Source organism: Cydia strobilella, chromosome 18 (assembly GCF_947568885.1).
Source record: "Cydia strobilella chromosome 18, ilCydStro3.1, whole genome shotgun sequence".
NCBI classification, from domain to species: domain Eukaryota; kingdom Metazoa; phylum Arthropoda; class Insecta; order Lepidoptera; family Tortricidae; genus Cydia; species Cydia strobilella.
Window position 1 is genome coordinate 6,340,463 of NC_086058.1, and position 24,371 is coordinate 6,364,833.

At 36.5% G+C, this 24,371-nt stretch overlaps 2 long non-coding RNA genes across 2 annotated transcripts in view; one reads left to right on the top strand and one right to left on the bottom strand.

Moving 5' to 3' along the window:
* Positions 1 to 24,371, top strand: part of LOC134749454 (uncharacterized) — a 128,989-nt gene that overhangs the window by 69,099 nt on the left and 35,519 nt on the right. The window lies entirely within an intron of this gene.
* LOC134749451 (uncharacterized) overlaps positions 3,612 to 24,371 on the bottom strand; it is a 45,813-nt gene continuing 25,053 nt past the window's right edge. Inside the window, exon 2 of the long non-coding RNA XR_010128490.1 lies at positions 3,612 to 3,734. This is a non-coding gene — a long non-coding RNA (uncharacterized LOC134749451). The remainder of the gene's footprint in view (positions 3,735 to 24,371) is intronic.

Below are 24,371 nucleotides of genomic sequence, written 5' to 3' on the forward strand. Positions count from 1 at the left end.
GTTGTTTACACAGACACCATCCACGTGACATCCCACATGCGTGTTGCTGAGCTCAGATATAAGCCCATCCATATACAAGTTAAAGAGCTTAGGCGAAGACAATCCTCCTTGTCTTACGCCACACTCTAAACCATACGAGTCTGAACGTGCACTAGCCCATCGTACACAATTGCGCTGATTAGCGTACCAATACTGAAATATGCTGGTCAATTCCGTTGGTATGTTCCTATCCCTCATCTTCTGCCATAAGACGTCGTAGGAAACTAAGTCAAAGGCTTTAGAGAGGTCCAGGAAACATGCGTAGACGGTAGTGCTACGTTCAGTGTAATACCGGACGGCATGCTTAAGGCTCAAAATGGCAGTTTCAGTCGAGAGGCCAGGTCTAAATCCAAATTGTCCGTCCTGAAATTGTAAGTAGTGGTCAAGATGGGCGTTAAGCATGCCATCCAATACTTTGGCGAGTACATTTGCGAGAGAGATTGGTCTATAGTTGGTTTTGTCAGCGATGTCTCCAGTCTTGTTTTTCACTATGGGTACAACAATGGTATTCATTAACTCATCTGGTAAGTACGCATGGCTTAGACAAAATGAAAAGAACATAGACAAAACTCTCGGCAAATGAATCCCGGCATATTTTAAGTGTTCGATACTGAGGCAGTCACTACTAAGATACAGCCTGGTGACAAACAGACAGATGGACAGACGAATAGACGGACAGACGGACAGCGGAGTCTTAGTAATAGGGTCCCGTTTTTACCCTTTGGGTACGGAAATTATCCAGGGGAAAGTTACCATAGCAATGGCTGAAACTAAAACGTTGACCCATCAGGTACATTAAAATAGGGTTAAGTAAATCAGCAAAATATATTTCATATTATTTTCTTCACATATTTTAATAAAACTACTCAAGAAAAGACTAAAAATAAGTAAATTTCAGAATAGAATTTAAAAGACCATTTTAATGATAGTATCAAATGGTGAGCGTAACTCCATATGTAAATGAGCTCAGTTCTACGTGACGCTGCGAGCTCTTTCAGACGGTTCCATTTGACGGAAATTGGATCTTCGTGCAATCGCTGACAGTGGTCATATTTAAGTTTATCGGATTCTCAGTGCTATTATGTTATTTTTTGATACATTAGATTTTGAAAATCGATTATGATAGCCTAATGACACACAATACACAATGTGTGTGACACACAATATGGATATCATCCATATTGTATACCGCGTATTGACTTCAAACAGAATATGTAAGCAGAAATAATTTGTCTTATTTTATCTTAGACAGTTTCGTTACGCCTTCAAGAATAACTATTGCTAGATCCGTAATCTACGTAGTCGTACGTACGTAGCTTAACTAAATTTAGACCAAGATAAGTCTGCAACGATTTTGATAGCACACGCAGTGCAAAAGTGTTATTTATACGTCATAATTTCATAGAAGTTAAACTCTAAGTATTTGTAATCATAGATTTTACAAAAAGTGTTGCCTAATAACTCTTGTTTTTCTAATAATTGTAATGTATAAAAATATAAAAAAAAACCTATATATATATATATATGGATAAATGTTTTTTTTAATATATTTTTTAGAACGCCATATGACTATGACACATGTTCTTTCACTGATATGTGTTAAAATTGTTAAATATCAAACGGTGTCGTCAACGCCATCTAGCCGAGTATAGGCCAAAGGTGTAGCGCCATCTATTCGAGAATTACTTTTTCTTGATTTCCGAGGCACGTTTTTTCCTCAGACTTTACCTAGTATAAAACAAAGTCCTTCCTGCTGTCTGTCTGTCTCTATGTACATACTTAACTAAGCTTTCGTACCACTAAGGATATCTTAAAATATTATAGTTTTAAAGTAATAGCCCTAATAGAATTGGGCATATCCATTCAATCGCTACAGATATCCTATTAGAAAAACTAAAGCGTAGGTACTTTAACCTTAGCCCAACATCGGACCTAAATATCTAAAAACTAAAGGCCGAAATGGATATTGAATAACTATGTAGGATGCTTCAAATCGCCCATTGCTAGGGGGCGTAATATCTATAAAAATCCCACCCCGCTGATACGGCGTTGCGCATTTATGTGGTCATGAAATACAGCGATTATCATAAACGGAGCGTTTTCGTCATCCAGTGTTCCCATTAGCGGTGCGGAGTTCGCGAAATGGCGCGGTTTATCGCGCAACCCGTGCTCGGCCGAAATGACTTAACTTCAGTGTAGTTTGAATATTGCATGTGCGACTTACTTTCAAGCGTATCGGATGTATTATTTTATACTTTAGTTATGATTATGCTATATTAGTACTTTTTGGACTAGGAAAATGAAACTGGCAACAGCTGAAAAAAAAATCTTTATAAATAATCTTTACTTATAGTTTATAACAACCAATTGGGTCCCACACTAAACCCGGGGTCGCGGCAAACCTCGACGGCGTTAGCGAGATGACCTTGACGCCCTTGACAGGAACTGGTGGGAGACGGGTCAAGACCGAGATACGTGGAAAAGGGGGAGGGAGGCCTTTGCCCAGCAGTGGGACACTAGGCTCATTTAAAATAAATAAATAGTTTCGTAGCATTAATTGTGCTCTTTTTACTTCTTAAGGCTGAACGTTGTGACTACTAGAACCGCAATTAGGTATTTTTATGTCCCTGACGTTTTAGTTTTATCCTCTTTTTGTTAGGGTTCCGTACCCAAAGGGTATAAACGGGACCCTATTACTAAGACTCCACTGTCCGTCTGTCCGTCTGTCCATCTGTCCGTCTGTCTATCTGTCACCAGGCTGTATCTCATGAACCGTGATTACAGTAGTGATGATAGACATGAAGTGACGATGTTTTTCTGTTGCCGCTATAACAACAAATACTAAAAAGTATGGATCCCTCGGTGGGCGAGTTTGACTCGCACTTGTCCGGTTTTTATTAAACGTACGACGGTAATCCTACTAGGCTCCAAGTCTAAGGTACGGAAACCAATCGTGGCGATGACATCATATACTTTACTAGCAACACGTAGATGTATATTGGGACAGTGACTTCACTTAATTATTCACTCACGAGTTTTTAAATCGTCTCATTCTGCATTCGTCATCCATTATTCATTTGTCACTTTCGCTGGTAGGTAGTCTTTGTCATCTTTGGTAATATTTGTAGTTTGTATTTTCCCCCATGTGGTTTCGGGTTCAGAATTTCACCACCCTCTTTCCAGTTGGTAATTTTAATATTTTTCATTGCCTATTACTAATTTTAGTTGTCTGTCCCTATAACGTATTTTTATTATCTTTGTTGTATGAAAACTTGATTGACAATATAGGTGAATGTACCTTCAGCAATTTCATCTTGGAAATACCGGCACGTGAGTTATGTACAGCCAGACATTAAGCTGACTACATACCTAGGTAGGTATTATTACGTACATTACCTATATACCAACGAAATTATCTTCAAAACGCAACACGTTAATCAAAACTGCTTAACCCTTTTCTCATAAGATCAATTTGGCAATGTATCTCACAAGATACTTACATAATTGTACACACTCTTTAATTGTATTTTTTATCATAGACCATTATTTTTGCTCGTATCAGTCGCAAGCGAGACTTTTTAGGGTTCCGTAGCCAAATGGCAAAAAACGGAACCCTTATAGATTCGTCATGTCTGTCTGTCTGTCCGTCCGTCCGTATGTCACAGCCACTTTTTTCCGAAACTATAAGAACTATACTGTTGAAACTTGGTAAGTATAATAGCCAGACATTTAGCTGACTACATACCTAGGTAGGTATTATTACATTACCTATATACCAACGAAATTATCTTCATAACGCAACACGTTAATCAAAACTGCTTAACCCTTTTCTCATAAGATCAATTTGGCAATGTATCTCATAAGATACTTACATAATTGTACACTCTCTTTAATTGTATTTTTTATCATAGACCATTATTTTTGCTCTATCAGGCGCAAGCGAGACTTTTTAGGGTTCCGTAGCCAAATGGCAAAAAACGGAACCCTTATAGATTCGTCATGTCTGTCTGTCTGTCTGTCTGTCCGTCCGTTCGTATGTCACAGCCACTTTTTCCGAAACTATAAGAACTATACTGTTGAAACTTGGTAAGTATAATAGATGTATTCTGTAAACCGCATTAAGATTTTCACACAAAATTAGAAAAAAAAAGTGTTGGGGGTTCCCCATACTTAGAACTGACTCAAAACAAATTTTTTTTATTAAAACCCATACGTGTGGTATCTATGGAAAGGTCTTCAAAAATGATATTGAGGTTTCTAATAGCATTTTTTCTAAACTGAATAGTTTGCGCGAGAAACACTTCCAAATTGGTAAAATGTGTGCCCCCCCCCCCCTGTAACTTTTAAAATATTATACTGATATATTATACTGATTATAATTATACTGATTATAATTATTCTATTTAATTCCACGCGTCCAATTTCTGTACCTCTGTGCCTGCTCTTAGACAAAAGCTTTAAAACTGTAATTTAAGAGTACTTTGGATAGTCTGAGGACTGAGAAGGGTATTTAATTTGAGACCTCCCTGTTCTTAAACTGAGCAATAAAATAGAATAAAGTTAGCACGAATGACTTTGAAGACTGGGGATTTTAGTAATTTTATACTCAGTACAAATTATTAGTTCAAAAACAATAGATCACAAGCAAAATTCCAGACAATAAATATTTGACTCGCATAACATCCCAATGATCAGGCCCTTTGGGCTAAAGATGGGACGTGTCAAAAATGGACATAAGTACATCTCAACAGAAATTTACTTAGTAGAAATACCTCCTGGGTACTCCATTAGGTAGTTAAGGGCATAAATATACATTCCCAAAGTTTCAAAAATATGTGTACGCTCTTACACCTTAGACAATAAAGTCGTGTTCACATATTTTTGAGCCATTTGTTTGGATGGATATTTTTGCCTTCGACTGTACTTATCTACAATTTAAAGAAGCGTAGGAAAGGTACCAACTTCTTACCTAATTCCAACATCAAACCGACGTCCAATTACTTTTTAAATAGGCTTCATTTGCATTACCTTCATCATAATGTAATTCGGATTCAGACATCCCAAAGCAAAGACGTTAGCAAATTTCCGAATCCCTAAAAATGGCCGGGAAAACGCAAAAAACGTCGACGCAACATTAATCATATGATTGTAGGTGGCCTAGTATTTGCATGATCGTAAATTGTATTTATTCAATTCGTAAACGTAATGGCGCCGGCTGACAGCCTGGTGATGAATGTGCTCATCTGAGGAATCCCAGCGTTTCCCACTCCTACTAAAACCGTATCAATCATTTTCACGCATCGTCTCTCGCGTAAATATGACGAGTTTTATGCGACAACACGTTACATTTGGGCGTCACGTTTCCTGCCTATTTGCTGGATTCTCCCAAATGTGTTGTATCACGAGTTTGAACGACTAACAATGTGAGCCAGCATTGAAGTGAAACAAATGAGTTACAATGTGTTTACAATTCTCAATGAGGGGCGTTAATTTAAATTAGTTTGTGTATGAGAACTTTGTGTTCCGAATTAAATCGTGTTACAACCGACAACATGCGATTCAATTTTTTGCGCTCATACGTGGTATGTAAAGACGTAGGTATAAGGACTTCTGAACTTGCTTCAATAAAATACAATCGGTATCGTATTAAATATCATTGATACATTGGAGCGGGAATTTCATCATTTTACTTATACATTAAGGACATTAAACATTATATAGTTAAGTATATAGTTCGTAAGTATTAAAATTGAAGCGAGAAAATTAAATATTTAAGTGTAGGTACATTTAGTTAAATTCCATTTATATGTTTACTTTACAACGTTATAAAAATATTATGTTCCCCATTTTATATTTAACATGTCCTTGTAATATAATTTAATATACAATAGTAGATTGTTAACCAAGGGATGAAAAGCACTCATTTCTGCTGAGGTGTTTTGGCGCTCGAACGCAGTGAGAGCGCCAATAGTCCGAGGCAGAAATGATGCCTTTCACCCGAGTTAAACACTCTACTTTTCATTTCGAATACGAGAAAAGTAAAATGCATGTATTTTGTTAAAAACATGGCTAAGTATACATTTTTATAGTATTTCTTGAGGGTACTTTCAATTAACAATTCAGGCAAAAGTATCGTTATTTATGGAATGGAGAGTCAAACATCAAAATGGAAATTTTATAACAAATCCATTTAAACTCAAATTTCAATTGCGTATCGTAACAAAATTAAAAAAATCGTACTTCGAACGTGAAATGCTCTAGTGCAGACACGTATCATTTTCTGCGCACCTTTTAGAACAACAATGACTCTCTTTCAGAGCATGAGAAATGAAATAGTAGATTGTTAACCAAGGGATGAAAGGCAGTCATTTCTGCTGAGGTATTTTTGGCGCTCGAACGCAGTGAGAGCGCCAATAGTCCGAGGCTGAAATGATGCCTTTCACCCGAGTTAAACACTCTACTTTTCATTTCGAATACGAGGAAAGTAAAATGCATGTCTTTTTTAAAACATGACCAAGTATAATTTTTTATAGTATTTTTAGGTACCCTACCTTCAGTTAACAATTTAGGCAAAAGTGTCTCTATTTATAGAATGGAGAGTCAAATATCAGAATGGAAATTGTATAACAAATACATTTAAATTCAAATTTCAATTGCGTATCGTAACAAAATTAAAAAAATCGTACTTCGAACGTAAAATGCTCTAGTGCAGACACGTATCATTTTCTGCGCACCTTTTAGAACAACAATGACTCTCTTTCAGAGCATGAGAAATGAAAAATGTATTTTATTGTTTTATTTCCCGGCGCCATTCATCTTCACAATTAACGTAACGGAGGCGTTATCTTCCAGAGAAGCGGTACATTTAGCTGCGGTTGTAATCTGCCAAGCACGGAGCCTGTAATTAGTATGGGTCCCTCGTCACAACACCGCAAAGGTCTCATCAGCACTGCTAGGGTTTGAAAGGACCATGTTAAATAAAAACCCTGTCAAACTCCCTGGTTAAAAATGTCGTGCGTTCAGGGAAATTGCTACGGTAATGGAGTGGATGCGTAATTCTGCCCACGTATTTGATAAATATTTGCGTATAATATCAAGCTTCAGCTTTAGATATTGAAGAAAGAAAGAGCTCCGATTTGTTTACATTATAGTAGGACAAATAATTATTTTACGGTTTCGTGTAAAAACTTTACAAATTGAAAGATAATTTATTTTAGTCCGCATTTTCGCTATTCTGGTGGATCTACATATTGAGCTTGAATTTCTAAAATTGAGAGACCCGGAGTACATGTTGTTGAGTATAGGTAGCATACTAAATTGCACTCAATGATCAATTATTATTAAAATTTTAGTTGATGTTTAACACATTTTACCTCATAATGCAACTATCATAATAGAATGGCCAAAAAAGTTATAATATCATAGAATGTATTATGATATAAGTATCATTAAAAATTATATCATTTTAGCTTAGTAGTTACTTCGTCTGTGTAAAATCTTGTGTGATATTTATTCATACACAATTACACACCCACGTTCGGCGGTTTGTGAATTACTTGTCGCTGGGCCAAGGGAGCAACGAGATTGCAGAGAAGAAAAACCGGCCAAGCGCGAGTCCGGCAAAAATATTATGTTTGTTGTTGTATGGGAGCCTCACTTAAATATTTATTTTATTCTGTTTTTAGTATATTGTTATAGCGGCATCATCTGCAACGTACATCATCATCATATATATGTTACATCATCTGTGAAAATTTCAACTGTCTAGCTATCACGGAATCACGGTTCGTGAGATACAGCCTGGTGACCGACGGACAGCCAGACAGACGGACAGCGGAGTTTTAGTAATAGGGTCCTGTTTTTACCCTCTGGGTGCGGAACCCTAAAAAGAGCATAAATATCCACAAGTTTCATACCTTTTTAAGGCACTATGTCTTACCCCACAATGTCTGAATGTGTTACAGAAAAATTTGCGGTAGACGAGAACATTCGGAGAATAATTTTACGAATATGAATAACAATGATAGAAAAATAAAACTGTATAAAATGTGGATAAAAGCTTTTTTTATGTGCTATAAGATAACAAGTATTTAATGTTATACGTTATAAGTAAATATCAAAATAGGAAACAAGGTGTTTTTCAGCGATTTAGTCTCAATAATGATCGATTTAATATGAATTTATTTTACACAGGTCAATACATTTTCGATTATTATTAATTTACTCTGAAGATCAATTACATAACTATGCATCTTTAATTTACAAATTGATATAAAATTACACAAAAAGTAGGTAACAATAAAAAAAAACGATACATAACCGTGAAATTAAATAAGTATAGCAATCGCAATTAACCTATCGTGAGACATATTTCAAAATATTTAGATCACTACGGTTACACTCACTAGTAGTCGCTTTTAGCGACATGTTTCGGACTCGTCGGGAGTCCTTCCTCAGGCTCGAGTCCGAAACATGTCACCAAAAGCGACCAAAAATACTAGCAAGTGTAACCGTAGTGATCTACCTATAAATATTTACATTTACAAATACAAATGAATTGATTTCATTACTTTTTACAGCTTTTTTTTTTTAAGTATAGCAATGTTTCAAAATTCAATGCACATGTTCTTTAAAACACATACGTTAAATATTTATTATTTTTGGATTACACCTGCTATTATTTATGTCCATTCGTTACAATGGCTGTACTGCCTTAGTGTTATTGCAAAAATTTGGCCTGTAATACGAGCAAGAACTGTAGGCTGTACTCCTCATACTGCCCAACACTGCGACTTTTAAAAATAACTTGTGTTTAGTACACTTTAAAGTTAATTTTAAGACGCAATGAGTTGCGAATTATGTTATGTTTAAAGCGTGAGAAGCTGACAAGCAACGTCAATCGCAATGATAATGGCGTACATCGAAGATATTTTTTTAGAAACAAAGTCTTATAAAACATGTAGGTAAATAAGCTAACAGGTAGAATTTCTTATAATGTAGACCTATAGTTTCCTGTATGTAAAACATTTTTTTTAACAAACTTAATACTATGAAATGCTATCTGAGTACATATATAACAACTGTAAAAAGTAACAAATAATGAAAAAGCTTAACCTAACTTTTACACTAATTAAATAAAGAATAAACCTAAAAACTGTAATAGATGTCATATATTAAAGAAAAAGTGACGAAGCCCTCCAGTTGGCCGGGTACAAACCGGCGTCTTTAGCTATCGCTGGAGGGCTTCGTCACTTTTTTTAAAATATATGACATCTATTACAGTTTTTAATTTATATAATATAGTAGTGTGTCTACTTAAAGAACACAAATCAAAATATTTAATAAAATAATTTGATTGGTTCCCAAACTTGTTCAAACAATAAACCTTTTTATATTTAATTTGTATGAAAAATAAGAAGTCTAAGGACATAATAATTTTTAAAAGTTGTTAAACAAAAGTGTCACATTTTGAAGAGTACAATCTATGTTTTAATTATTTGCTCGTGTTACAGGCCACACCCGGTATAAAAAAACCTTTTTGTAATACCACTTTTGACGATTTAAAATATTTTAATTAAATATAGATTTCTTTTCAACATTTCCACAGACAAACTATAGCTAAAGTAATACCACGAAGCACTTCAGAAGTGGGAAGGAAGTCAGAATCTCATAACTCCATTAGCAGACGCAGTTTTAGTGGTTTTCTTGAATCTTGTCGGCGCTAAACTTTTCTCATCACAGGAAAAAAAAAACATTTCCTTTGGCTGCGCTTAGCTTCGGCGTTAATTTTGCCCTTTTTATTATTTCTGCTTTTTAACGCTCCGGCATTTGATTCATTAATAAACTCTTGATAAGTTTCAGGCACTAACTTGTTCCAGGCAGAGAATTAATGACAGTGTCTTAATTTCTTGAAAACAAACCTCCTCAGCCGTAACGGAACGGTGTGGCGGAACGATGTGCGAACTTTAAATTGATGCTTTTGTTTCTGTGAGTCGACTCTGATCTTTTATCTTATTCAGTATTTTCAATCTTATTATGAAAGAGAGTCGCGTAAAGATTTCGATATTTTAATGCATAAACCTCTCATATTTATTGTATCAAAAAGTGTGCTTACTTGGTATTTAACGTTTTGTACTTTTTATCTGCTATAAAGTACGAGACTTGGATCAAGCTAACTATGCGCGGACTTTGCCATATCAAAGTATATTAAGAGTATCAAATTTTTATGAACCTATGACATTTAATTTATAATGACACGTTTATTCTGTCAAATTCGAAGAACTAAGAGGAAGAAAAAGATAATTGAAATTGGGTACCTTAAACGTAGGTCAAAATAATATGTCACATAAATGGGAATTCGTAGTTCGAATAACATTTGATTATGGGTAAGGTGTGAATTTCCAGCTGTCAACTTTTAATTGAAATCCGTTCGACTATTTTGACAGACATTTCATTAGCCCGGTTCCATTCGGTTGCGGCCGACGATTGTCATGGCTTGTATAGAGAAAGGGAGTCGAAAACTTTATCAGCCAGTATACTAGGTTTTAGCTTTGAGAGCCGTAATGACTACCAATAAATTTGTTTGAAATCCATCTACTGAGCAACTAAAATAAATAATGAAGGGGAAATAATGAAGTCCCAGATAAGTATGTAAGTGGTTATTGTAAAATTGTGTGGGTATTGTAGGTTTAGTAAAATAGTATGGATAGTAGGTTTCTCAAAAGCGCTAGTTTGATTCTCACCTTGGCGTTTTTTTCATGTTTTTCTTATTTCTAAAATATACTTTAACAAGCCATTTTCGTCAATGGAACATACATATTTTTAAATGCTTCTAACTCTTATAATACCTAATGAAAAAAAAAACAAACGGTCGGGCATAGCTATGATTATAATTTATAATACATCAAATTGTGTAAACATATTAGGAAAATGGGGACTACGTTTGTACGGAAAGGCGATTTCGGGTCGGTCGTCCCCTTTCGTCTTAAAGGACTTGTGAAGTATTCGCTGCAATTAATTTAGCTTAGCGATTTGTTAGCTTTTGTTGTTGATGGTCGTGTGCAGATGCTAGTTTAAATCTCACTCAGTTTCCCTTTATTTCAAAAAATATGTGTAATTGTAATCGGAAAGCATGGTTCTCTGCCTTTTCGCCGAAAATTGTATTGCAGAATTTCACTTGGCAACCAACTTTTCGCCAAAGTTTCATTTGGCCGAATTTCATTTCCAAACTTTACATAATCCAACCTAACCTAACCCAACCTAGTACGTCATTTTCATTTCCCAACTGTGGGGTTGGGAAAATAATTGCGGTTGTCCATGGGCGGCGGTAATCGCTTACCATCAGGTGATCCGTCTGCTCGTTTGCCTCCTATTTCATAAAAAAAATTTGGTAACGATTGGTTTGTCAAATGAAACTTTGGCGAAAAGTTGGTTGCCAAGTGAAATTCGGCAATACAATTTTCGCCAAAAAGGGAGTACAGCGGAAAGGATACTTAGGTACAGGTATTCGTTTATCATGAGAGTTGGACTCAGTCAACTCAATGACTGGAACAACACACTGTGACGTCACACGAACAATCCGCTCAATAGCCCAATCAGTTATATTTTAAACCGATTTGAGGTCCGTTGCTCTAAATGCCGGGACGCAGACGACGAGGTTGCACTGATTATCAAACGCACATTCCTACATTGTGTTCAAAGCGTTACAGTCACGGACGTTGACGATAATGTGTGTATGTAAACAGGAGATATCGTCTAAACAAGGCAACAAAGGCATAGTAATGCGCAAACGGATTTGTATGCGTAATATTCAGAGCAAATAAAATACGTGTAATTTGTTGTGTATGATTGCGTGGTATGGGAAAACTAATACAGATTGCGCTCAATAGGAAAAATTCAATACATCCATTCCAAATTTCTATACTGTTTCACAGCTGCTTACTGAAATAAAAAAATAAAAAATATGAAGCTTATTAATATTAGTGTGACGTTACTCTCAATGCATCTCGCTTTAGCCAATACGTAACTTGAGTTTAGAATGTGTGTATTCTAGAACAAAATCTCATCTTACGAGTAGGGTAGACTGGGTACGATTGTGCCAGGGTACGGTAGTGACAGTCCTTATAACATCGAAACTATACGGATCGCGGAGAGGGGTGCAAGGGGAAAGACAACCGGCATGCAAGTCTGAACGCGTGTCCCAGTATTGCGTCAGCCGGTGCGCGTGGGTAACATAAGCATGAGGCCACATTGCTTTTCGACAGTCAAAAGTAAGTTTTTTGTACGATTTCTTTTTGTAATTACTGTTATTTGTACACAGATAGATTGCCTTGTATTTTTTTTTTGTTATTGCTTGAATATTAGTAGTTACTTACGAGTAATTACTTTTTACGCAGTTCATTTGGCTCAGTCATGGTGATTTTTTGTTTTCGAAAGTGTGCGTTGGGTACCGTTGTGACAAATTTTGTGGGTACGGTTGTGACGAAGAAGACTGTTAAATGTTATATATTACATGTTAACATTAGATGTTACAGTGCATTATTAATTGTAAGAAGAGAAGTGATCTCAGATTTTAGCGTTTTTGCCATAAAGTAATGGTTGACTTTCTTTAAAAGAAGATTAGGTATGTTATGTTTTGTAAAACATTAGATGTTACAGTGCATTATTAGTTTTAAGAAGAGAAGTGATCACAGATTCTAGGTTTTTTGTCACAAAGTAATAGTTAACTTTGTTAAGAAGAAGATTATGTTGGGTTTTGTTAAATATTTCTAACAATAAAAGTCATTACAAACTATTTGGATGTATTTGTATGCCTGTCACTACCGACCTCAACCACTATCACAACTGTCCTTGGGGTGTGGCTGGTTGTGACAATTTCCCTTTTTTTTGAGCTAATGTCTTATACAGCGTAATTAAGGACAATATTATAGTATTTTTACATAGGCAAATATTCAAATTACGATTTAAGTCACTTTTCTCCCAGCTAACTGGTAAATTTACAAAATTATGGGCGATCAAACCAAAACTGTCACAACAGTACCCAGTCTACCCTACCTACTCTATCGATGCATAATCGTAGCATTTTATGCTACTTCCTAATCCGTAGCTGATTTAATTCATGTAGGGTTAATTACGACACATTGTCAATACGCATCTACGAAGCAACCGTGAAAAAACATGATACAAGATACAACGTAAGGGTCCTTATGTGTGGTCAAAGCAAGGAGGTTGCTCGCTTCCACGTAAAAAGCATTTTAAACTATAGGTATACGGGACACATTATTAGTTCTATTTCTCATTGTTTTACTCAGCCCCTTCCAGTAGGTTTTAGATCATCAGCCCCACGTCCCACTTGACAGGTAGTTACCTCTCTCTAGTCTCAATTTTTTTACATTTCCTAAAGTATTCAGTACAAACAATGCCGGCTATTATTATTATCAACACAGATTGCGTCAATCTATTTAGGTCAATTTGCATTTGTATACGAGCAATACATTAGTCACATATATAGTATACCTATACCTAGCACACATAGTTACATTGTATTGCCTAGGAGCGTAGTTTCTCTCATTACATCGAAATTGATTAAATATGTGTAACCAAACCGATGGCAATTGAAATGTTACTGTTAATTGCATTGCCGTTCTAAATGTACGTATAAATACTGCTATATACCTACTGTTACTTATTTGGGAGATTCATTTCAATCCGTTGATACAAACATATTCATCATCATCATCATATCAGCCAGAGGACGTCCACTGCTGGACATAGGTCTCCCCTAAGAGTGCCACAATGACCGGTCTTGCGCCACCCGCATCCAGCGGACTCTCGCGACCATTACCAGGTCATCAGCCCTTGTGGGGGATCTACCCACGCTGCGCCTTCCGGTACGTGGTCGCCACTCGAGAATCTTGACGCCCCAATGGCCATCGGTTCTACGTGCGATGTACCCCACCCACTGCCATTTAAGTTTAGCGATTCGGAGGGCTACATCGGTACTTTGGTTCTGCTGCGGATGGCCTCATTTCTGATGAGATCACGCAGAAACATATAGGTATTACCATTATTGAATATCGACTTACGTAAGTGGATACTGTAATATGAATGGATTTACGGATCAACGCATGCAACTTCAAGGGTGTTTTTGCTTACTCATTAAAAAACCTTTCAAGGTACTCACAACCACACTCTAAGTCTCATGAGATAAATAGTTTGATGGAAAAAAATATATTTTTGCCTGATTTGGTAGGTCAGACGCCAGTCTTGGGAAGTATAGGTACCATTGTAATAATCGAACTGTAATAAATTCTAGCAGGCACAGGTTTAAAGTAGACGATGACGTTCTGATTTTAACTGCACCAAGATTATGGCTGCAGTATTGTAGCGCGACATTACTGTCGACTGCATTGCTACCGCAAACCTCAAACGCTGTTGCTGCCCGGAATTTTGTCATTTGCGGCAGCAATGCAGTCGGCAGTAAGGTCGCACTGCAATACTGCAGCAGTAATGCTGGTGCAGTCTAAATCCCTCAATGTGACGTTCAGATGGTGTCTGCAGCCGGCGGTGTCATTGTTAATGTTATAAAATGAGTGACGGGTTGAAATTTCTAATCGCGACAGTGATGCGGCAACGACAGCAACACAATTTATGCAGCAATGCTGCTGCAGTCGTCATCCGAATGTAACTTTGACGCTTCTGCAGTCACCATCCGATTGTCTATAATGTTATATAATATGTTATTTAGGTACGTATTTTCATCTCGTATTACAATCTCATATTAATGTCTTATAGGTATATTCAAATTACAATAATAAATTATAAGTAAAATATTCTTATTTGTAGAGCGCCCCGGTGTGACGTACAGCGACGCATAAATATGGCGGCTTACGCTATCTCGCCGTCCAGGTGCCCCGGTAAATAACGGCGTATTGACAACAGAGTCATTAGCCAATATTGCGCGAAGCCTACTTGGCTTATAATTATTAATTATATCAAAATATTTAGCTGGCAAACGGAGTTTTGGCTGGCGTTTTTAACAATTTTTTTAATCCAGTTTGTAATATCTATGGTAAATGACGACAATGACTATCAAGTCAAAAGTCCCCGTACTTAGAATTTTATGGCGAAGAAATAGCAGGTCCACTAATAAATAGTTAAGAGTAGCTGTTAGGAAAAATATAGGAAAAGTTGCTGAGAAAAAAAGGCCAGTATTTTAAGAACATCATAGTCACACTTCCCGAAATGAGCAGGCATTTAAAAAAAGGGAATACATATTTCGCGATGGAGAACAAAGCCCTGTCAACTTTACTAGTTGCTTGAATATAAAGAAGATAACGACGGCATTTAGATACGTCAATTATGTACGCAAATAATTAGGTACCAATTTTTATTGTAGGTATTATAAATGCATAATAAATCGAATGCAAGTTCGCGATTTCGTTTCGTCATAGAACTGTAAAAAACTAGTTGCAATCAAATTTACTTTAATCTTATTTAAAAGGGAACGTGAACTGCAGTTCCTGAACAAATATTCCTTGTCGCTGGATTCTGAGCTTGGTTTCATTCCAAACTCACACTTAGAACGCGCGAGTTGCTTATGAGATCCATTTTGAGTGCGATATCCGACTACGCAGTTCTAAAGGATTTTGAGGGCTCATTAGGACGAAAGTTGAGGACCCGAAAGAGGAGGAGCGAAATCGCCTTTTCATACAACGTAATCCGCATTTACCTCTCTGGATATTAACATTATTGAAAATATTTTGTCACAATTTGTTGTATCTCAACCACAGCTGAATCCCTAGATTCGACATGCGCATTAATAATCACACAAATTTAATAGATAGATTACATCGGAACAACAATAGCAGGTAGATTTACGGGTATTTGTATTGCAAAATGTGTGAGACTCAGCGACACCACTAAATTGTATTATTTAGTTGTGGTAGTTACATTATGCAAGCTTTATTAAAAAAAAAATTTTGGTACATTTTCTTACTTACTTTTGTTGACCCGTTTTATACTTTTATTTCAGTTCAAATTTTTAGATACGTAGATATTTACAATCAGAATCGTTAAGTTACTTTATTCCGAAAGGATGGTGTGAAAATCATTATAGCCATCACTTGATCCTAGCAGCCTGCCCTAGGGGCAAGTTTCAGACCCTCGTAATCGCTAAGTGGAACCCTTTATACAATTACATGTCTCATGCCAGTTTTCTCGTATCATTGCTAGACGATAGACGTCAGATTCTTTTTGTTACACACATGTTAGTAATGTTAGTAAAACATAGTAAAACTTTAGTAAGGTGGGTTCCTTAGCTCATCCTCATGCTTTGACTAGTGTAAGACGGACGGGAAGGATCGATCACACTGTAGCTAGTAGTTTACTGAATAAAAATATGTCGAAAATGCATTAAAATAGGCGGTTTTCTGTATACATACCTATATTAAAGCTACTGAAATCATTAAATATATATCGTAGTTACTTTTCTTGTTGTAATACTCTAACACGAGACGCGTATGAGCTAGGAGTTATTTTATTCCCATATATTTTCAATACTGTTACTAGCTCGCGCGATGCAGTTTGCATCTTATTTCTTAATGCGAATTCCTAGAATCCATCCGCTTCCGTCGTCGTCTGTATTCTCTGACAAATAGGTTAGATCTACTTGAGTAGGTATTTGTACAAGTGTTTTATGTTGCTCACAAGACTTTTTCATCAGGTGAAACTTTAGTCAGCTTTATTTAAGAAAAATAATAATTGGACAGTTTGCGCGCGTTGTGCGTATAATTTGCGAAATAATACTTATTCGTTTTCATAAAAGTAACTTCGTATTTTCTTGAATCCTATATGCCTATTTCAAAGCTAAACCAATGCAATAGAAAACGAAAAAAGCTTAGCCCTTCAATATGTATACTTCTGGAATTTTCCGGTTCCGACCGACAATTTAACAAACGTGGGAACGTGCAAGGTCAGCGACCCCTTGTGCTGCCGAGTCACGCGTGGCACTAAACAAATAAGCAAATTGACGCGACCCTCTTTGAGCAAATACATTACTCCCGACTCTTATTTCGGGGCTTATTTGATGTGACGCCTAAACGCGTTTTCAGGTAAAATTTGGCATTAGCGAAATGTCGCGGGTGATTAAATGATCGACATAGAATCGAGCCGTAGACTTTTTATAAGTATAGGTTACGTGATCAATTGATCAAGGCATATATGTACAAGTTACTGCAGAGTTAATAACACTAGTAAACCGCTACAGTATCTCAAGTAGGCGCGAGATAAACTAAACCTCCCTATCGGCTAATAATATTAAAATTATAAAACATTTGTGTTTTTAAAAGAACTAGTAAAAACAGTGTTTTTGTGCAGAAATAGTTTTTTTATTTTATATCAGTGAACCTTAAATTGGGTCATTTCTAATTCTATCGTTAGTAGACGTCGATATGGCGTCTTAAATATTTACATGTTCATCATACTCGCGCTTATACTCTTGTCAGTCAGAACATGACGTCTGCCTTATCCACATGTGTAAATGATAAAACGCGTCCATCATTGTCGTTCAGGTCTTAACAACAGCCGTGGCCCTAACTCGTATTCCAGCGGAGAACCCTGACTTCTGTTTAAGTTGAGACTTGTTGCTGTGTTGCGATGTTTGCCATCTTGTGGCTTTAGAGAATAAAAGTTTATTTGCTTTTTTAGATAAATAAGAACATTAGGAATACCATACGATATAATACGTTATGGCATTTAATGTGCTATGTGCAAGTAAGTACCTACGTCTTATGAAGAATCTTCATCATCACCAACAACATCAGTCTAAAGATCTATCTAGATCTGGCAAATGGGCTGTGTAATGATCGTACCTACCACATAATGCGAGAAATTAGCAAACCTTTAACAAAAAGGGGCGCTTGTGGTGCATTCGCCAAATGTGGAGACACCTTGCTGCTAGCATACTCATGAGAGACATGTTGCACAAATAAAGAAGCAATCAAAATCGTTGGCGGCATATTTTAAGGCTCCACCGGTCGTTACTCACTTTTACGAGTTCTAAGTCGTTTTTAAGCGAGTTAGCTCTCACGCAATCTCGGCGAGAATGTTCCGCGTGGCATTATTTATGTAGGGCATATATTACACACATATATACCTACTTAAAAATAACACATGTAGCGTAATTCATAGGAAAACTTATGTTGCTTTTATTATATTCATATATATGTAGGAAACAATTTTTAGATGTACCTACTGACTGATGGCCCGACAAACACGTGAAAAAAGAAAAATTAAAACTGTAAAGGATGTACCTTAAGTTCTCACCTATCTCTCTTTTTTAAATCAGCATCAACACCGACCATGTTTAAGTAACTCTGTTGATGCCGCCAAAAGTAAATGCCATTACGTAGTCTACTAATATTTGTCTGTGTTGAAAATTTTGTATCAGAGCCGGGACGTCTAGAGGAGGCATTTTCCCAGTTTCTAATAATAACAGAAATAGTTATAAAGGCTGGTTGAAACTTTGTAATTGTAAGTTTGAACCAGACATTAATTTTGACAGTTTGTGACACCATATCATGGCCACAGATACACAAAATTTAAAACATTCTATACCCTAATTTCTCATCAAGGCTCGTTTTGTGCGAAGAAAAACGTAGCTGGGTTAAACTTTTATATGCTTCACATTATGAAAACCTTTTATTTAAAGCTAGTAACATTGTACAGTCGCCATCAGATATATAGGAGCGGTTGAGGTGCTCAAAAATATATGAACACGCACTTAACGCCTTGAGAACAGAGGCATGTTCAGATATTTGTGAGCACCTCAACCGCTCCTATATATCTGATGGCGACTGTACATATTTAGCTTAGTTATCTCGGTCTAAGTAATGATTGCTTTTGAAGTTAAAATACTATGTTTACTAGCTTTTGTTTTAAACCTTTACCTTAAGAGTCCCCGGCAAGTTCGGCTGAATTTCATCTTCCCATACAAACGGAGTTTCGTTCTCATTTTAAAACTACGAGTTGGATTGTTATGAAACTTTGCACATACAATGATATGAGGTTTATCTAGGCCTGTAATTAGTTTATATAGCTCCAATTTATAAAACAAACTAAATATAACAAAAACAAATTTTGTATGAAAAACTTAAATTCGCTGTATTTTTTTTACTATGGTATCTGAAGCTGCATAAACTAATTTACAGACATAGATATACCTTATCCTATTGTAAGTTTCAGAGCAAACTAGCTACTCGTTTTAAAATGAGACTGTAACTACGTTTGTATGGAGAACTTAGCTTGCCGGGGACCCTTAATTTACGAGTAAGTCTTCTTCTTCAAAACAATTTGCAGTAAAATATTCGTAGCTCAAGTTACGTGAAAGGAAATCCTTTTGTTTTAAAAACAATAGAAGGGTTTCAATATTCATTTTTCTGCTAAGAGCTATAGATATTTTTGTTTACGCAGATTCTATTTAATCCTTTTGAGAAATTAGATAGTTATAGAACCTTTCTTACGGCTAAAATAAAATTAACGTCTTTAGTTTATAAAAAGAAACACTCCTACACAGATTTTCGTTCGCAATAAAACCAGTGATCTCATTTTATTCGTTCAATCTTATTATTTTCTAGATGATAAACTTCTTATATTCCCACTTCAGGATTAGATAAAACATACATGTCTGCCGGAAATATAATTCCCACCATTCATTGGCTTGTCCGGCATACATAACTGCCAGATAGATTTGACAGAAATATCTGCACGCATATCCCTAACTAATTGTACTGAATATGTAGACAGGTTTATTTTCTTGATCTACTGAAGAATATGTTTTTCTAGTTCAAGATGTAGGTACGTTTGTTTCCATGTTTATTTCCGGAAGCTCGGCAATATTCAGTTTCTTTCCCAAGTTTCAAACAGGAGTATTTATTTTAGCACTCCAGGAAAACAAAATGGTTGACGTGCACTCTAAAATTGGATTCTTTAGCTTCAAACTTGTTTAAGCTCCGAGTGCTCGACCATCGTAGACGCTCTGCCAGCGTGACGCGGCAACTTGTTGAGTTTGTACTTTTTATAAACATGTTACGCTACCTCACTAGGTACTTTAGTTCATTTAGCAGAATGATTAAAGTTTCTTATACGCGTTAAATGGCGTAAACTTGGGGCACAGATCCGTGCCGGGGTGTTTATTTAAAAGAAATACACTAGTTAGCTGATTTAAGGTTATACTTATATTAGTATTGCTCCTGACATAGTTTTGTGTAAAATTAACTAGATACTTTTTGTAGCTCACCAAATAGATGAGTGTAAATATATTTGTGTATGTACATTTTATAACGTCAGACGAGTACAATAATTAAGTCACTTTCTTTAAGTGAAATCAATTATAAATATTTGCAGACATTATTTGAAATAATTCGTAAGTTTGTACCTACTTAAGGAAAATATGCTACATAAATTGGGGTAAGCATGCCAATTACCAACCAAGTGTTCACATAAAACATCGTATTACCTAATATTTCCTTATTTTCAAAACATTTTTTGAAAGATGTTGAAATTTAAGTTCTTTTTAAAACGGCTATAGGATACGTAATATTATTAGACGATTATTTTACGTTAGCCGATACTTAACCGGCTTTAGTCTGTCATCCCCCGCAATTTACAACCCCGTGTTACATTAAAATTAAGAACCATAATCTTGTAACCGAGATTAACGCTATGAATACCCAATTTGTTAAGGATTTTTTAAGTTTAGTGAAATTAGTCAAGGAATTAGAGGGTTAGCTTAGTCTTTTTTTTTCAACGATATCATAATGCTGTTACGCATGCCCCCTGTGACCTAGGGAGGTGTCGGGTTTATGTGGGACTCCCATCTCCCATTCCTTTCTCTTAGCGAGAAAAGGGGGAGAAATCCTACCCACTAAGCCCATATCGGCTTTACCCGCATTGCATTTTATTTTTTATTTATTTTTATGTCAAGATTGAAGTCGCCTGGCTTGTGTCGCTACGCCTATAGGGGAAAATTTTATGGTAAATCTTTATTAGTAAATACTCGAAAGTACGCAAGCCGGAAATGTTACCGCAAAAAGCTAAGTTATGTGATAATTTGATTTGGTCCAATTTCTCCGTAATATTCAACTTGCCACTAAGGCAATATGAATATTACGGAGAAATTGGATAAAATCGGACACATAAATAACTTAAGAGCGCCCACCCTTCGTCCGTTATTATCGCGATGTAATGAAAAAGCGACCTTTTAGAAGCCTCCGTAATTTTTATATATAAGTATATATCTTCTTCTTCTTTTCATCCTGTTACCCTCTGCTGGGGTGTAGGGCTCGAAGTGGGCTCGAATCATATTCTTCCACTGATTCCGATCCCGGGCAGCTTGGGTAACCTCCTCCCACCCCATCCCCAATACACCCAGCTCTTGCTCCACAGAACGGCGCCAAGTAATATAGGTATATTATAAGCCTATAGCATGTAATAAAAATAAGTTTTTTATTTTATTTTACTTGACTGAAAAGCAATAATTAGTGATCGGTAACAACGTTTTAATTTCATGGCAGCGTGGTCGAGTTACTTAAAGTAAACAATTTTAAAGGAGACGGTTAATTACAGGTTCATATAAGGGCTATTAACCTTAATTAATAATTTCAACTGAATTTTACTATACAGAGTCCTTTAAGTCGACAACGCTGCCATGAAATTAAAACGTTGTTACCGATCACTAGCAATAATACATAATATATTTGTACTTGCTCCGTTGCTGCCCTATCTGGAAATTCGCAAATGTAGTCCAATCTATTGATAGTCTCCTAAAGTCGTAGCTTGAATCGATTCTGAATGTCCATTTCTGTGAACAGACATGGACCCAAGCTTCTTTGCCTATTAGGTTTGGTGGTTTAGGAACCCGCAAAATATCTAATGTTGCTCTGCCGGCATTCTTGTCCTAAATCCATAGCAGATCTGATCTTATCTTATTAAAAAATCCGATTAAAAAGATTGCAGGCCCACTCTGGAGGAGAGAATCAGCAAATCGGGCTGCTTGGAGTAGTTTTGGAGAGGCGTATGCCCAACGCATACTCGCTGAGGAAGAAGAAGAGAGACATCTGATCTCGCAGGTAAAATCCTTAAAACCCTACCGGCATCAAACTGCGAGATCGCGTGCATGGAGGAGGCTAAGACGGCCAAGAGTGCCTGGACAGCTGGGCTCAACCTAAAGATAACAACTAGACCTAAAGGGCAAAGAGACAATACAGCTTCCGATGCCGTTCTGAAAGCTCTAATTCACACGTCCTCAGGTTAAGGACCGCGCAAGGCTCCTTGTTGTCTCCTGACCTGAGTCTGGACACTGGCTACATGCATACCCATAACCAAACACGGGGGAATACTCATCGATCCAGGGACCCTCCGAATAGCTATCGGTCTCCGAGTTGGGGCTGATGTATGTGTGGACCACAGCTGCGCCTCTTGTGCCCACCGTCCCCAAGTCACATGTTTTACTTCAAGGACCAGTATTATTTACAAACAACACTCCATCGTTGTTTAATGGTTAAAAATTCCATTATTCCCATCCAAAACACCAAAAAAAGAATTCGAGTAGTAAAAATATATAGGTAAAAATTTTTTTTTCGAAAAACTATGCGAGCACAGGTCCTTCACTTTATACCGCGAAATTTTAACGGACCTTTTGGATCACAATACGGCTGCCATACATTTAATTAGCAATCTTGAGGTTTTTCTGGAGGGACTGTTTCGATTCGATTCCTGAGTTTTTGACTTTCGCTCGATAGAAAAAAAATCAGGAACGTAGGTCTAAAATGCGCTTAAAAAAATTGTATCAAATTATGCACAAAAGCTATAAATATGAAAATTACTTGTAAAAATCGGCAATATCATGTTTGAGGGAACGTATCGATAACTTTTATTTTATTTAAACATACGAAAAATAAAAAAAATAAACGATATCCGCGCTCCCGGACACGCACCTCCGTCTCGCTCATGCTTACGCTCAGTGAGAGTGAGAGAAGAACACGAACTTACTGGGCCTTAACTAGGCACTGCTCATAGGAAATAGCATGGAGTACTCATTTGTTTCTTGCATAGAAAATGTATGGCGTATTATATTTCATACTAAAAAAAAAAAATTATACCAATCTATTACTTCCTCGCGCAATAAACGTACCCTACTATACGTGTGGATGTAGGTAGGCCTCAGACCCACCGCTGGGGACCAGCAATAGTTAGCGCCACTTGCACCATCCCACTAACCCGGGGTTAACCGGTTAAACCGTTAACCCAGTGTCAATTTGTACTGGTAATCATGGTAACTCCAGGTTTAACCGGTTAACCCCGGGTTAATGAGATCTAATCGTCGGACTTTCTCTTAATTTATCTCAACGAGATTTTTTTCTTTGCTATTAGCGTTTTCGGTCTTACAGCAGCCATATTGTATTTTATTCGAACAAAACGTAACTTTCTGATTTTTATATTCGTAAATACATAGACACTTCAAAAATAAAAAAGGGAACAGGCCTTTTCATCTCCTGTGTGTAACTCACCTGCGCCGCGCCTAAGGAAAATATTGGAACAATGCCCTCAGGCAAGATACGTGATCTTTTGTCCGTCCGGAGGCTTGCGTTGCGTAAATATAAAGATATACTATGTATACAACACCCTAGAAAGGTGCTCGGGATTGAAATCAATAGCATAGTGGGATGCGGACACGTAACAGGCAGATTAGAAACTTGGAAAGCTTTTAAGAAACTCTAATCATAGAGTCACTTATACTAGAGCGGTACTGTCATAGTAAATTTTGTAACCCCAGTAAATTCACTGCCATCTGTCGACACACTTTAAAACTAAAAATTAAGATTTATAAAAATACGATAAAATGTATTTAAATATGGATAAATTATTTTTTTTATTTGCATTAATTATTTTTATGATTTTGACCCATGTTCTTTCACTGATATGCTTCAAAATTGTTAAATAACAAACGAAACCGTCAACGCCATCTATACGACAGTAGGCCAAAGCTAGTAGCGCCCTCTGAACGAGAATCAAATTTACTTGATTTTCGAGGCACGTTTTGTCCTTAGACTGTATCCATCTATTACGGAGTTATATCTATCTTTGCTCTAATGAATCGTTCTTTCCGCATAGGCTTGTTTACTAGGCAGATGTCTTACAGATTTCCTCGTGATTTTCTTCACTTAAAAGCATCTAGTATATAAATATTAAGACGAAAGTGGACCCGCGCGAAATCGCCTTTTCATACAAACCTAGTCCTCATTTTCCTCTCTCGATATTAACATGATTGAAAA